The sequence below is a fragment of the Carya illinoinensis genome, chromosome 5 (assembly GCF_018687715.1).
Source record: "Carya illinoinensis cultivar Pawnee chromosome 5, C.illinoinensisPawnee_v1, whole genome shotgun sequence".
NCBI lineage: Eukaryota > Viridiplantae > Streptophyta > Magnoliopsida > Fagales > Juglandaceae > Carya > Carya illinoinensis.
The window spans coordinates 31,438,672-31,453,765 of NC_056756.1; positions in this window are offsets into that span (position 1 = coordinate 31,438,672).

The following is a 15,094-nucleotide window of genomic DNA, read 5'->3' on the forward strand; positions in this document are numbered from 1 at the left end:
TTATTTATTTTAAATTAATGTATTTTAATTAGTTTTTATTTATTTGATGCGGTGTTTAATTTATTTAGTCGTTTTACGGTTTTTAATGTCGTTTTCGGCGGATTTGTTTTGGTTTCCGGAGTGAGGATTGAACCTCATTTCTTCCCTCCATCTTTTCTTTTCCCTTTTTCCTTTTTCTTTTTTTCTCTTTTCTTTTTTTTTATTTTTTTCTTTTTCTTTTTTCTTCTTCCTTTTCCCTCCCCTTCCCGCTCGATACCCCCCAGTTCGTCTCTCTCTCTCTCTCTCTCTCTCTCTCTCTCTCTCTCTCTCTCTCTCTCTCTCTCTCTCTCTCTCATGCCGGAAGCTTCTTCTGCCCAGACCCACCGCCGCCGGCCACCGTGCGGCACACCACCCCCACCAAAATCTTCCCCTCCTCCGGTGAACCACCCCACCAATTTCCACCACCAACGGAGCCGCCGTTTGGCCGGAAAAAGCCCAGCAAGCCTCACAGATTTTTGCTCTGATCTACCGCCGTCGCTCCACCTCCGGCCACCACCTCTTCACCACTTCATCACCGACTCCTTGCCATCCTAACCCACCCATTTCCAGCCTCTAACAGTCACCGGAACAGCTCCCACGAGCTAGTTTCCGTTTTGGACATTTCGGCCCTTCCTTCGCCGTTTCCGCCGCCACCCACAGCCAAACTCCACTTCCACTAGCTTTATAAACATCCTTAGACCCTTCCCCATCAATCCCGAGCCTTGGTTTGTCCCCGTTCAAAAGTGGATATTTTACAACCCACGGCCACAGTGAAATTTCACTGTTACGTTGTTTTCCTTCCGCCGTTTGCAACGCCGCGTGTTTTCTAAAAATACCATATAGCGCTGTAAGTATTTTCTTAACCCTACATTTAGATTTAAATATATTTTTCTCATTCAATAAATTAATTGATGTTGGTTGGCTGATTCCGGACTGAGTCCGAGGAGTTCGGGGGTCGGATGGATGGAGGACGGAGTTGCTTGTTTTATGGATTTATGGTTGGTTAATCTTTTTGTGCATTGATATCGCATTTACATGGTGCATGTGCATGCGTTTTATTTAAATTGAGAAAATCCTGTTTTATTGGCGTAAGTAGATTTTCGGATGCGTGTGTATCACGACCCCAAGCCGGGATGGGGTATTATTCCGGTGGAGCTCTTTTGGTCACTCGGGAGCGTAATAAACTGAGTGACGTCCCCTGAGTTGTCGCTGGACTACGATGGGAGTGGGGGCTAGAGGATGCTTGGCTACGAACGCGCGGGGCGCGGAACTGGGCATCGCTCGTTTAGGTGTCACATGTGTGGTCATTACCTGCGGTGTGGCACTGGAGCCAGGGTGTGCGGATGACCCCTAGGGGAGGTCATGGTGCATACGGTTTAATTGGTAAAAGGTTTGAGTTTGATATGGGCCAAATGTGACTTTTGGCGCGTGTGGAAAAAATATGATTTTATGGGTTTTGTGCATTGGCATCACTTCATACATATTGTTTGAGTTCTATATGTTTTTATCTGGTGGCGTTTGGATTTTACTTACCTGCGGCACCATTTTTGGTACCGTAGATTTTGGTGCAGAGATCGAGGATGAGGAGGAGGAGGCTGAGCCCGAGGATGCGGCTCCGTCGGGATGCTGATGTTATGTTTTGTATTTGGTTTAAAACTATATTTGTGATTTGTAATATTTATTTATGTATGTGTTGAACAGCTTTGTATTAAACAAGAAAAATTCTGGTACTTAGTTATTGACTTGCTTTTCGCTGCGTATTTCTCGTGTACATTCGTCGCTTATACACACACTTGGCACACGTCGATAGGGTGATGACCCGTGATGTCATCATCCGGACGTCTCGATTTTCCCGTGTTCGTGCATGGGGATTTGGGGGCGTGACACGTACTCATCCAACATGATTAGTCAGAAAGTCAGACTCTAATGAAAATGGTACCAATTTGAATTTTAAATATAAAGACAGCATCATTGGTATGCAGATCGGTATTCGAATTTACTTGTACGTAACAAAATTCTAAATAATGTATGTGCAAATGCTTTTTAAACTAGAGAATATATAAAATAATAAGAACAATTTAGAAAGAGAGAATCTGGTGTTGAGGCACATTGTGATGAATGCTTTCCTTAGTGTAGATTCCGTCACCTCCAAATTTAAACATTCACTAAGCTTCTTGAAAGTTTACTCCCAAAATACAACAACGTTGATTTCCATTAATCTCTTTGTTGGTGCACACAAAAAGAGGTCCTCAAATCCAATATAAAATAGCCAAAGCCCGAAGAGAGAAAGACAAAAGAATGAGGAAGTGTTTCTCTAATTTTTGTAGGAATTTGGAGTGAATAAATTTGTAGGTGAGGTTCCCTATTTATAGAAAATGAATGGGTATTTGTGAAAAGTCACAACTAGAATAAAATGACACTGGTGAAAAGTTACAACTTATATAAATGAAGTAGTATGTGTGAAAAGTCACAACTAATAAATGAGATGCTACTTGTGAGAAGTCACAGCTTATCAAATATTAGAGAATATATTGAAAAGGTTTATACTTCGCTAAAGGGCACAATCCTTTATTTGGTTGGCAAACGGTTAACGCTCCTATCCCCAAGAAGCATGTATTGGTTCAAGCCACCAGGGCATCTTTTTATTTAAATCTTGACAACCAAATCGATGCATTGACCAATGACAATGGTTTACATTATTGTTTTTACTTAACATTAAATATTTTAATAATTTTTAAGTCTAAAGACCAACACCATATCCCAAGCACAATATATAGCAGAAAGAAATAGAGTCTTACATAGATGTGTAATATTACATGGAGAGGTCAAACTGCTTATAGAGCTAATTACATAGATGCTTTAGACATGACCTGATCCATGTATTCGTGCATGTGTTACTAGAGAAACGGAGAGATGCCAAATGGTCAAAATGAGAATATACAGGATTGAAAAATGACCTCACTCTACACCTCTTTGTTACTAGAGAAGATGAGAGGGATGGAGGGGGAACTGAGAAAGGAAGGGGGGAGAGAGAGAGAGAGAGAGAGAGAGAGAGAGAGAGAGAGAGAGAGAGAGAGAGAGAGAGAGAGAGAGAGAGTTTCCCATATGATCCTTTTAATATATATATATATATATATATTTGAATGGATTAAATCGAATTGCATCCATATACTTGATGAAGTTAAGCCCTACGCAACTAGGTCAAGAAAAATGGCTAACCCCGCCATTTACACTATCAGAACCATTTATCTATTATGAGTAATAAAGGAAATAATTTCAATTTTTTCGTCTATATTTTAGATCGAGCGTTATGGTAAGAGCAGAAAGATCTCAACTGAAGTGTAAAAGACTACGACATTGACATACAGTGTCACATAAATTTTTTCTGAACAATTTTATCATTGACCAAACAATAAGAGGATTGGAACTGCCTCCCACTTATGATTCATTGATATTTCTCAATTTGGCTTTTTACTTTTCCCTGGCTTTATCACTACAAATTCCAACGTGTGTGTCCCATAGCAACTAATTTCCATAAACTAATTTCCATAAACATCATTTTAGATGTAAAACACGGGAAACATCTATATGAAAATCCTATTGATTGTTTATAACTTTAAGAGGAATTTGAATAGTGTACTCATTTCATATACTTGCTAGGTTCCCATGTTAAGCTACCCATTTGTAATTGGAGAAAGTATTGGCATCAGCCAAAACACACCTTACGTGACTAAGCAAGTTGACCAATTTCTCCCTAAGCAGGTTGACCAATTTCTCCCTAAGCAAATTGTCCAATTTCTCCCTAAGGCCCCAACACCCTAAAGCCGTCCACTCCCAAAAATGGTAAACTATCGGGGCTATGTGTGCTGCGATGGAGAGGGAGGAGGGGGTTGCCGTGACTTAGGTTCGACGGTGGGGGTTGTTGGGAGGTCGTGGGGCTCGGTGGTGGTGACTGGGCTCGCGTACGGCAGCGGCATGGTGGCGAGAAAGGGGAGACCGATTTCGGATTGTGAGACGCGATGGAGAGGGAGGAGAGGGTTGCCGTGACTTGGGTTCGATGGTGGGGGTTGCTGGGAGGTCATGGGGCTCGGTGGTGGTGGCTGGGCTGGCGTACGGCGGCAGTGGCATGGTGGTGAGAAAGGGGGAGACCCATTTCGGGTTGTGAGATGAGATGGAGAGGGAGGAGAGGGTTGCGGTGACTTGGGTTCGACGGTAGGGGTTGCCGGGAGGTCGTGGGGCTCGGCGGTGGTGGTGGCTGGGTTGGCATACGGCGGCGGCATGGTGGCTAAATTTATGTAAGACCCATTTTGGGAGAGGAGAGGGGGCTACGCGTGGGGGCTGCCGTGGACAGTCAAAGGTGACTGGAGGGTCGACGATGTGGGGGAGAGCCGGTGAGGTGGTCGGTGGCGCTGCAGGTGGCGCACGGCGGGGTTGGGTGAGTTCAAAGAGGGAATCGGGTAGGGAATCTGCTTTGTGTTAAAAAAAAAAAATTTACACGTAGGGTGTGCTACGGATCAGCCGTGAACAGTGGCTGGTCTGTAGGAAACCTCTTGTAATTGCAACCCTAAATAAGAATGGATATGGTTAATTAGAAATTGGGGATATACAATTTTAGAGTAAATAAACAGTTTCAACAAGTACGAGATCATCGCATGTCAGTCTACAGGCAAACATTGAAGATTTGACATGGGCTGACATATCATCCAGGCCTACAGAAATTACACAACAAAATCAACACTCTTCTATAGGGAATGTTATATATTAAAAAAAAATATTCATGGAATTAGAAAAAAATAAACCAACCCTAACTCAAACATATGAGAGCTACTAAACTTCAGTCTTATGTTTTCACGGTACAGACTTTCCATAAAAATAGATATCCAAAAACAACATAAGGTCCTGTTAGATTACTTAGGTTGCTACATGAAATACTAAACAATACAAAAAAACCTCAAGAACTATCCTATTGAGGAATGTATGTCTCAATATGATCTAGAACATCAGAGTTATAATTCTCATTAATAATAAGAGAAAGCACTCATATGCTACACTAAAATGTTTAGAATAAAAGATTAAATCCAATAAACTATATTGACACCGAACACGAAGGGAAAATTATTATATGGATCTTATTTTACTGACGAAAGAGATGAGCAAGGCCACACTGGAATTCTGACAGATCTTGTGTGATTTCCTTCATTATCTAGTATTTTGAAAACAATCATTATCGACAATGTTAGTAACATAAAAGATGCTCTTTTACCTATATATACATAAGTTCCAAGTTAACATAAAGATAATAATATTCGTAATTGGGAATACTTTGTGGAATCAAAATTAGAACTCCTACTTGTAAACAGGTGGAGAACAGACAAATAGTAGTTGAAAGGAGGAGTAAAACAATGGAATGTTCATATGATTCATTCTAAGTAGGATGATGGAGGTGAGTGTTGGCATATAAAATGAGATAGAGAGATTTTTGTCTAAGGAAAGTTTTGTTTATCACTCTCTTAAAAATAGATTACAATGCATCAGTCTATATAAGCACATAAGACTCATCATACTTGATGATCATAAATTACTCTTGAAAAAATAAAATGACACTCATGAGAAACTATAAGACAACTTTGAGAAGCTACAAGTAACTCTTGAACCAAAAAGTTTTCTTTGTAGATTACACAAAAGTCTTCATACGATTGACATTGTATATCTCACAATGAAATCTATTTTTAATAGACATCCAACATTTCTCTCAAATAATGAAATTTATCTTTAGGAGAGTCTTATTGAAAATGTTCGAAACTTGGTGTTTGGTTTTGCAATACTTGAGTTTAATTTCTTCATCTTCCATGGCCTCTCTAATAAAGTGATGCTTGATTGCAATATGCTTTGTTCGACTATGGTATACGGGATTCTTTGTCATAGAAATAGCGGATTTGTTATCACACAAAAGTGGAGTAGCTTCTCCTTGTTTTTTACCAACATCTTTTAAGATTCTCCTTAGCCATATTGCTTGTGAAGTAGCCATTGATGCCGAAATATACTCGACCTCGACGGAAGATTATGCCACACTTTGATGCTTCTTAAATGCCTATGAAAATATACTGGAATCAAATGAAAATGCATATCCATAAGTGCTTCTCATATCATCAACACACCCGACCCAATCACAATCACAAAATCCAATCAACTTTGCATGTATATTCTTCTCATAAAAAATATCAAAATTATATCTTAAACACCCTCTTGGTTGCCCCAAGATGCATTGGGCTTGGCCTGTGCATGAACCGAGACAATAAGCTTGTAGCATACATAATATTCGGTCTTGTAGCCATCAAATACAATAACTTTCCAACCAAACTTCTATAAATAGATGCATCAACTTCTTTGCTTTCATATTCTTTCATCAATTTTTCATTCACAACCAAATGAGTTGCAACTAATTTGCAATTCAACATTTTAAAATTTTCAAGTAGAGTTTTTGCATACTTCTTTTGGCATATAAAAGCATATTCTTCTTTTTGATAAATTTCAATACCCAAGAAGTAATGCAATAAACCCAAATAATTCATTTTATATTTCTTCATCATCTCCAATTTAAAATTATTAATCATATTTTCATCATTACTGGTAAACACCAAATCATCAACATAAAGAGAGACAATAATAATACCAGTTGTACCTTGTGTCTTGACATACAAGGTCGGCTCACTTTTGCTTCTTTCAAAACCTTTTTCATTTAAGTAAGCAACAATCTCATTATACCTTGTTTTAAGCCATACAATGCCTTCTATAACTTGTACACATTCTTCTCTTCTCCTTTTGTAACAAAGCTTTGTGGTTGCTCTACATAAGCTTCCTATTTTAAAACTCCATCTAGGAAAGCTGATTTTACATCAAGTTGATACAAGAATCATCCTTTTCGAGTCACCAAAGCAATTAGGGCTCTAATAGTATCAAACCGAGCCATCAGTGGAAATGTTTCTTGGAAATCAATTTTGGGTTGTTGACTATACCCTTTTGCTACAATTCTTGCTTTGTTCTTTTGAATGGAACCATCTGGGCTAGATGTTTTTTTTTTTTTTTGAAAGTCCACTTCACAACAATCACATCTTTGTCTTTTGGTCTTTCTACCAACTCCCAAGTTTTGATCTTTTCAATCGTATAGATCTCATCTTCCATGGCTTTCTACCATGCTTTTTGTTTAATTGCATCTTCAAAACGCTCCGGTTCAATAATACAAAAATTACAACTTGCATATACATCACTAAGTCTTTTCATTCTTTTTGGAGTTGAACTTGTAGAAGAGGAATTTGAGCTTGATGGAGAAGTTGGAGATGATTGTAAACCAGCAATAGGAGATATCTCTTGTGGAGCTTCAAGAACATCTTTAACTTCATCTTCTTAATTCTCAAGTTCTCCATTGAAGGTAGTAACTTGATCTTGAACTTTCTTTTCTTTCCAATCCCAAGCGGCCTTTTCATTAAAAAGCATATCTCTACAAATAATTAATTTATTTTTATTCAAACTAAAGAGTCTATAGCCCTTTAATTTTGAGCTATAACTCACAAAGATGCATTTTTGACTAGTTTCATCAAGCTTGTGCCTTACTTCTTTTGGAATATGAGCAAAGAAAATACAACCAAATACCTAAGTTATTCAAAAATGGTTTTCTTCCACACTAGACTTCAAATGAAGTTTTATTTTCTACTGCCTTTGTTGGATATCTATTCCTCAAATAAACCGTTGTATATATCGCTTCACCCCAAAAGGACTCAGGTAATGCCTTCTCATGAAGCATAGATTTCACCATTTCAACAATGGTTCTATTATTTCTTTCCGCCACTCCATTTTGTTGTGGAGTGTATCTAACCGTTAATTGTCTCTCCATGCCAATATCTTCACAAACCTTTCAAATTCATCGAAGTTGTACTTACCATCTCTATCACTTCTCAACGCTTTTATAAAGTATCCAATTTGTCTCTTAACAAATTTTTGAAATTTTTTAAAAATTGAGAAAACATCCTACTTTTTCTTTAAGAAATACACCTACGTCATTCTTGTAAAATCATCAATGAAAATTATAAAATATTTGTTACTCCATGAGTTGGTGTTAACATAGGCCCACACACATCGGTATGGACAAGCTTCAATAGTGCTTTGGCTCTCCATACTTTCTCCTTGGAAAATGACTCTCAGTGATGCTTGTCAAGTGCACAACCTTCATAAACCCTCTTGCAGTTCTTGTATAGTTGGCAACCCATACATCATGTTCTTTTGTTGAAGAGCCTTCAAACTTTGAAAATTCAAGTGCCCAAGTCTTCTATGCCAAAGTCATGACTCATCAACCACATTTTTATTTAAGGCCATATTTTTTTAATACGTGAAAGTGAAAGGAAAATTTTTATTATTCTCCATCTTTATTGTTGCTACAACTTATCTTCTCTCCCCTTTGTCATAAATTTTGCCTAATACTTAAGAAGTTTTACTCCAAATTTGGAACTAGCAATATGTTTCAAATGTACTTTGTGCCCTTCTTTGTCTCTATAGCAATTATACATTTTCCTTTTGCTTAGACTAAGGGACCATTTCCTATCTTAACTTGAGAATTTGAGAAAGTATCAATCTCCACAAAAATACTTTGATCTACGGTCATGTGATTGCTACAGAAACCACATATCATTCTTTTGTGCCAATACCGCTTGACAAGCATAAAACAAGTTTGCTTTACTTTCTTGCTATTCGAAAAAATTTGCTTATTATTTTTTACACGAAAGTGTTTTTAAATATGGCCAACTTTTTACAATTGTGGCATTGAGGTTTTCCCCGTAACTAACAATCTTTATCAACATGACTACTTTTTTTACAAATTCTACATTTTTGTTGAGTGGACTCAACATTTTCACTTCTCTCAAAATTGCTTCTTCCTCTTCCTCTTCCATTTCTTCCTCTTCCTTTTCCTCTTCCATATCTTCCACCTCTAGATGACTCACTCTTAAATGAGTCTCTTTCTTGGCTTTGAATTAAAATTGATTTTAGGTTGAAAGGCACTTTTAATTAACTTTTTGGAGTGCCTACTCAAAGTTTGCTCAAATATTTCAATTTGTCAACACTCAACTTGTCAATTTCTTTAGTTTATTCAATAATGACAACAATGTGATCAAACTTCTTTGGCAAACTAATTAATATTTTCTCAACAATTTTTAATCCGAAAGATTTTCTTCATATGTCTTCATTTGATTGACAACTTCACAAGTCTAGAAAAATAGTCTTTCAACAACTTCATTTCTTTCATCTTCATATTTTCAGAATATCTTCTCAAAGATTGAATTTCTATAGTTCTTACCTTCAACAGTATGCCTCTATTCTCCTTTTGAAGAATCTCTCAAGCCTTCTTTGCCTTGATTGCATTGATAACCCTTGAGAAGATTGTCTTGACAACATCTTGTTGAATCGAGGTTAAGGCTTTACAACTTTTTTTCTATGCTCCTTCAATTGTTGTTTTTTAACATCTGTCAAAGTTGTGGTATCTACCGATTCTTCATACCCATTTTTTACATATTGCCAAAGATCATATAAAAGAAAACCAGTTCTCATCTTCACATGCCAAAAATCATAATCTCCATTTAAAAGAGGAAATGATGGTTGTTGGGCTCCTATATTTTGATTGTTTGTACTTGACATTGTTGTTGTCTTCGAACTTGTTTTCTTGCTACAAATCTTCATGCCCAGCCATTGTTTTATTTGTACCTTCATGTTGGTATATGAAATGAGATGGAGAGATTTTTTCAAAAGAAAGTTTTGTTTATCACTATCTTGAAAATAGATTACAATAAATCAACCTATATACAGGCACATAAGCCTCATGTACTTGATGAACACCGAAAAGTATTCTTCATAAACTGCACAAAAGTCTTCATACAATTGATCTTTTATATCTCGCAATGGAATTAATCTATTTTTAACAGTGAGGTGCAGATGGTGTATAATTTTTCTTTTGGAAACTTATGTTTTATTTGGATTGTAATTTATGACAAGCATTTTTTTTTTTTTTTTTTTTTTTGTAATAGGTAGTATTTTTGTTGGTTTGGTCCATGCCCATGTGGGCAACCGACTTTTCCACTAAAAGTTGCCAACCACCCAACCAAAAGTACTAAGCCAAAAATAATGTGTTCACACCATCCGAAGGTGAAGCTCTTTATAAATAGAGGCAGTTGTAATGGTGTAAGACATCCTCACATGAAGTGAGCGATCATGGGCAAAACACAAGAAGAGCTCAATGAAGAAGAGCTAAGGGAGAGAGAGAGTGAGTGAGTTCTGAGTTGAGTATGAGTGTGTACTCATCCTCCTCTTTTGTATTGGTTTCTACTTAATAGTGAAGTCTCTAGATGTTAGCAAGTTATCGAACCACATTAAACTCCTTCTATCAAGTGTGTGTGCGTGTTTTGTGTAGCTTATAGTGCACCACAATTCCTAAAAAGTTGTATCAGAGCATGTTGGGAGGTGGATTAATGCACCAAAGAAAATTTGATTATGGTACATTGCTCAATTTGAAAATTGGATCATACCAGAGTGTTTGCCTAATCGAGACAAGAAAAATAGTGCAAACAAAATACCGAAAAGACGTTGCATGCCTCGCCAAGCGCTGCCCTAAGAAAGACGTGTATATCTATGTGCGGACACTAGCAGTACATGCGGATGGAGTTAGAAGATGCATGGGTTCACTCACACCACACGCTAGGGCAACAAAAGTACCACATGTCAGACACATGGTAGGGCCATGCTAGCAAAAAGTGATGATGTGTCATGGTCCACGTTAGCATGAGGTGCCTATGTGTCAAAGTCACATCAGCAACAAGGGCCATGTGGTAGCTATGTCAGCAATGAAATATTCATTCTGGTATATAATATTCTCTTAATGAGATACTTTGCAAAATTTCAAAAAGGTTCCTGAATTCTTAAAAATTTTGATTTGACCCTTAAAAAATTCCAAAATTTTCACTTGAGCTCCTTTTAAGGTTTTCCACCTTTTTTAATCCATCCATGAGGTTAGAATCGAGAGATTTCATGTCTAGATGAAAGAAGTGAAGTAGTGAACACCACGACAGGTGTGATGATGATTCTAAGGGAGTCACAAATGGAGGATACCCTTTTCTACCGAAGTAGAGGTGAAGAAGGAAGATGGGAACAAGCTAAACTAGGACTTGGTGGGTTGGTCCAATAGAGAAGTGGATAGGTAATTCAAGTTTGAGTTGGCAGAGATGCAGGTTTTGGTGCTTTTATTGGAGTTAGAAAGGGAAGATTATGTCAGATTGCTCAAGGAACAAAGCAAGCCAATTACCAATGGCAATAGTGTTGATATGCTGCGGGGATGGTAGAGTGGTGAGAAGTATAGGCTGGAGGGTAGTATTGTGATGGGAGGAGATGTTGTCAGACATAGGCCCAATAGTACATACGGAAATGAACAAGGGGAGCAACGGTTGTATACACACATAATTGGCATAGGTGTACATTGAGGATTGAGAGTGGTAGAGGAGTGTGGATATTGACGAGTGTGTAGGAATCTGGCCAGGTGACAAGTGTGACGATATCGGGTGTTCATAAACTCAAAGTAAGAGACAAAGAATTGTTGTATAGCCACGACATGGATTATGGTGAATCTCTTTGACTCTCGATTAGTGACATGTACCTCTCCACGTGTGCACAAGGAGTAAAGAGATGAGTCACTAAATTTTGCAAAGAGGCGATCTTTGAAAAAAATGCCGATGGGGCATGTAAGCACCTTGGAGAGGCATGTACTTCGACAGGAAGTACAAGTACTTCAACATATCTCAGTTGAACGTATGAGCACCTTAGAGGTGTAGACATCTCAACTGGAGATGCAAACACTCTAGAGGGAAGTATAGGTATTCTTAGAGAAGCGATGACACTCCGGTGGGGTATGATGGCACCTGGACCAGGGTGTGGGCACTTTAGAGGGATGTATGTCCGCTCCGACAAGGAGCTGCAGGCATTCAGGTGATGAGTGTAGATATACTGGTACTCAGTGGAGAGCATGGTTGCCCTGATGAAAGTGTGTATACAATTACTCTAATTGAGAGTGTGATCACTTGAGATAGAGCAAGGACATACATGACCGCTTAGTGGGGAGTGCAGACATGTACATACTCTAGTGAAGAGTATGGGTGCTCAAGTTAGGAGTGCAACCACCTAGTGACAAGGCGAGTACAAAAGGTACTGAGATGAGAAGTACAGGTGCTCCAACAAGGGAATACAAACAGCCCAGGGTAGAGAGTACAATCACTTTGACAACAAGCCGAAGACATGACAACTCAGCCGAAAATCTGGACATGTGAACACTTCAGTTGGGAGTGCAGTTGCCTGGTGGCATTACAAGGATGTAATATGGCAACTCTAGTAGCAGAAGGAAGTTGTAGAAGGTGTGAGTAAGAAAAGTTGTAGGTACATGCAGAGGTGTCGAGTAGGGCTCCACAAAAAGCTATAGGTCCAGGTAGAAGGTGTCAAGCAGGGCTCCACGGGAAGTTGCAGAAGAGGTAGATGTAGTAGGTGTTGAATAGGGGGAGACATAAACCCTATCACTAGAAGCTGCGGGAGATACCTCATAATGTTTTGATTGTTGTTTAGGTGATGCCATGGAAGCAAGCTTTGACGAGAAATAGACAGGATGGACAACAACTAAATGAGGCTAGATTATATTCTCCCACAATGGGCATAGAGGAGGATAATTGTTCCACGCCCATGTGGGCAGCCAACCAAGCATTGTGGGTGGCCATCTCACCCTTTAGGTTTGAAAGTTAGAGGGCTAGATCAAGTTTACTGAAATTGGTGATAGTATGTTCAGTATGGAGTTCCAAACAAGTGTAGACTAAGATAGAGTTTTACATGGCAAGCCTTGGTCTTTCAATAGATCATTGATTGGCATTCAAGATGTTGTTGGTAATATCCCTCCTAATGAAGTAATATTTTCTCATGAACCCTTTTGGATGCAACTTCATAATGTCCCTCTGACTGGGATGACAAAGGAGTATGGGGGCACAGATTGCTTCTGGGATTAGGAAGATCCTTAATGTCGAGGTGGAAGCTAATGATTGGGGTAGGTACCTACGAGTCAGGGTAGAGGTTGATATTCAAAGCCCTTGGCCCATAGGAGATGGGTGCAAGTTAGTGGCAAGTAGCACTGGATTGCTTTCAAATATAAAAGGCTACAAAATTTCTATTTCAAGTGTGGTGTCCTCAAACATAAAGATAGAGGATGCCATGTCTAGAGACAAACCCATCCTCAAAAGGATGACTCCCTTGCTCAGTTTGGTCCTTGGTTAAGGGCTAACCTAGCCAAATATTCGTGGTTTGAAACTAGGTAATACAGCTACAGATAGGAGTCAAATCAGTTAGAATTCAAACAGCAGTCACCATGCATGGCATGGGGGGGGGGGCAGTGAGAATAGGAAAGGAAAGTCAGTTTCTATTGAGATGTTTGAGGCACAATCTCAAGATAGAATCATGGAGTTTGATACTGAAGATCATTTGCTCACAGATGGTAACTTTGAAGTTTCAAAAAAGTTGGAGGGAAGTTAGCAAGGCTGTAAATCAGGTAACTCTTCCCATTCTGAGTTGCTTAATTACCAAAACTGTCTCCTCTCCCTAGAAGGAAACTATTAGTATTGTCCAGTAGGATTTGAGAATGTTAAAGGCTACCCTTGAAGGAAAGTCTCTAGCTACTAATATGGAATATGTGGCCTTTAATGAAGAGTCTGATTTTGATGGGATTTGTCTTGCTCCCTCACACACTACTGAGATATGCTGCACTGATGACCCTCCAACTCAGCAGCTTCCAGCTCAGCATGCAATGTCTAGCTGGAAAAGGAGAGCTTAAGAATTCTCTATTGATAGAGTTGTTGAGTATGATGTTTTGATAAGAGAAATCAAGAAGAGACCTGTTAGCAAATTGCATGGGGTTCTTTACTCCTACATGGCATAAAAGATTAAAAAAAAATAGGTGTGTCCTATCGAAGTACTTATTCAAGTCAAAGGTGGAGGTTGCGCACCTACAACCATGATTTGCCTAAGTTGGAAATATTGAGAGTTTGGGAATCCTCGAACAGTTTGTAAATTTCACCATTTGGTGAGTGTAAAGGGCCTAGACTTTGTTTTTCTTACTAATACAAAGTGTAATAGAAACAAGGTGGAGATGATAAGAAGGAAGATTGGTTTTCAAAAAATTTTTATGGTGGATAGCAAGGGTCTTAGTGGTGTGCTTGCTTTTCTATGGAAAGATAGAATGGACACTACTATCTACTTACACCAAAAGTCACATTTCCCTCAATGTGACACTACTAGACTCAAGGAATAAAGTTCTTCGCAATGGTTTTTATGGAAGTCCTGAACCATCAAAGAGAGTTAGCAATTGGGGTCTCCTTAGAGCCTTGAAACCACAGGATGATAGAGCTTGGTTATGCATTAAGGATCTCAATGAGATCCTGCACCAGCATGAGAAGCAAGGGGCTACTGAGAGACCTTATTGGCAGATGGAAAATTTCAAAGAAACAATTGAGGCTTGTGATTTGAGTGAGGTGCAATTTCAAGGAGACAGTTTCGCATGGAGTAACAAAAGGGAGGGGAGGTGCTTTACAAAAGAAAAATTGGACAAGGCGTTTGGGAATCAGTCCTAGTTCAAACTGTTTGTAGATTCTACTGTGGGCTCTCTAGCAACTCAGTGTTCTTAACATAGCCCAATTCTTTAGCTAATTGGTAATAATGAGGGGGAGAGGAAGAAGACACAACCTTTTAGATATGAAGCTAGCTAGAGCAAAAGAGAAGAATGTCAAGAGCTAATTGCTAGAGCTTAGGGCAATACTCTTCACCAACTTTTTAATATTCAAGAGGCTACAAATGGTCTGAAGAGATGTAGGGATAATCTGTTGGCATGGAGCAAGAATACGTTAAAAAAACAAAAGGGCCTTATATCTACAAAACTCCATTATCTGAAACTGCTTCAAGAGGCTAATGTTGGGGATGATAATGCTGCTTTCTATAACTTGAAAAGGGAGGTGGACTG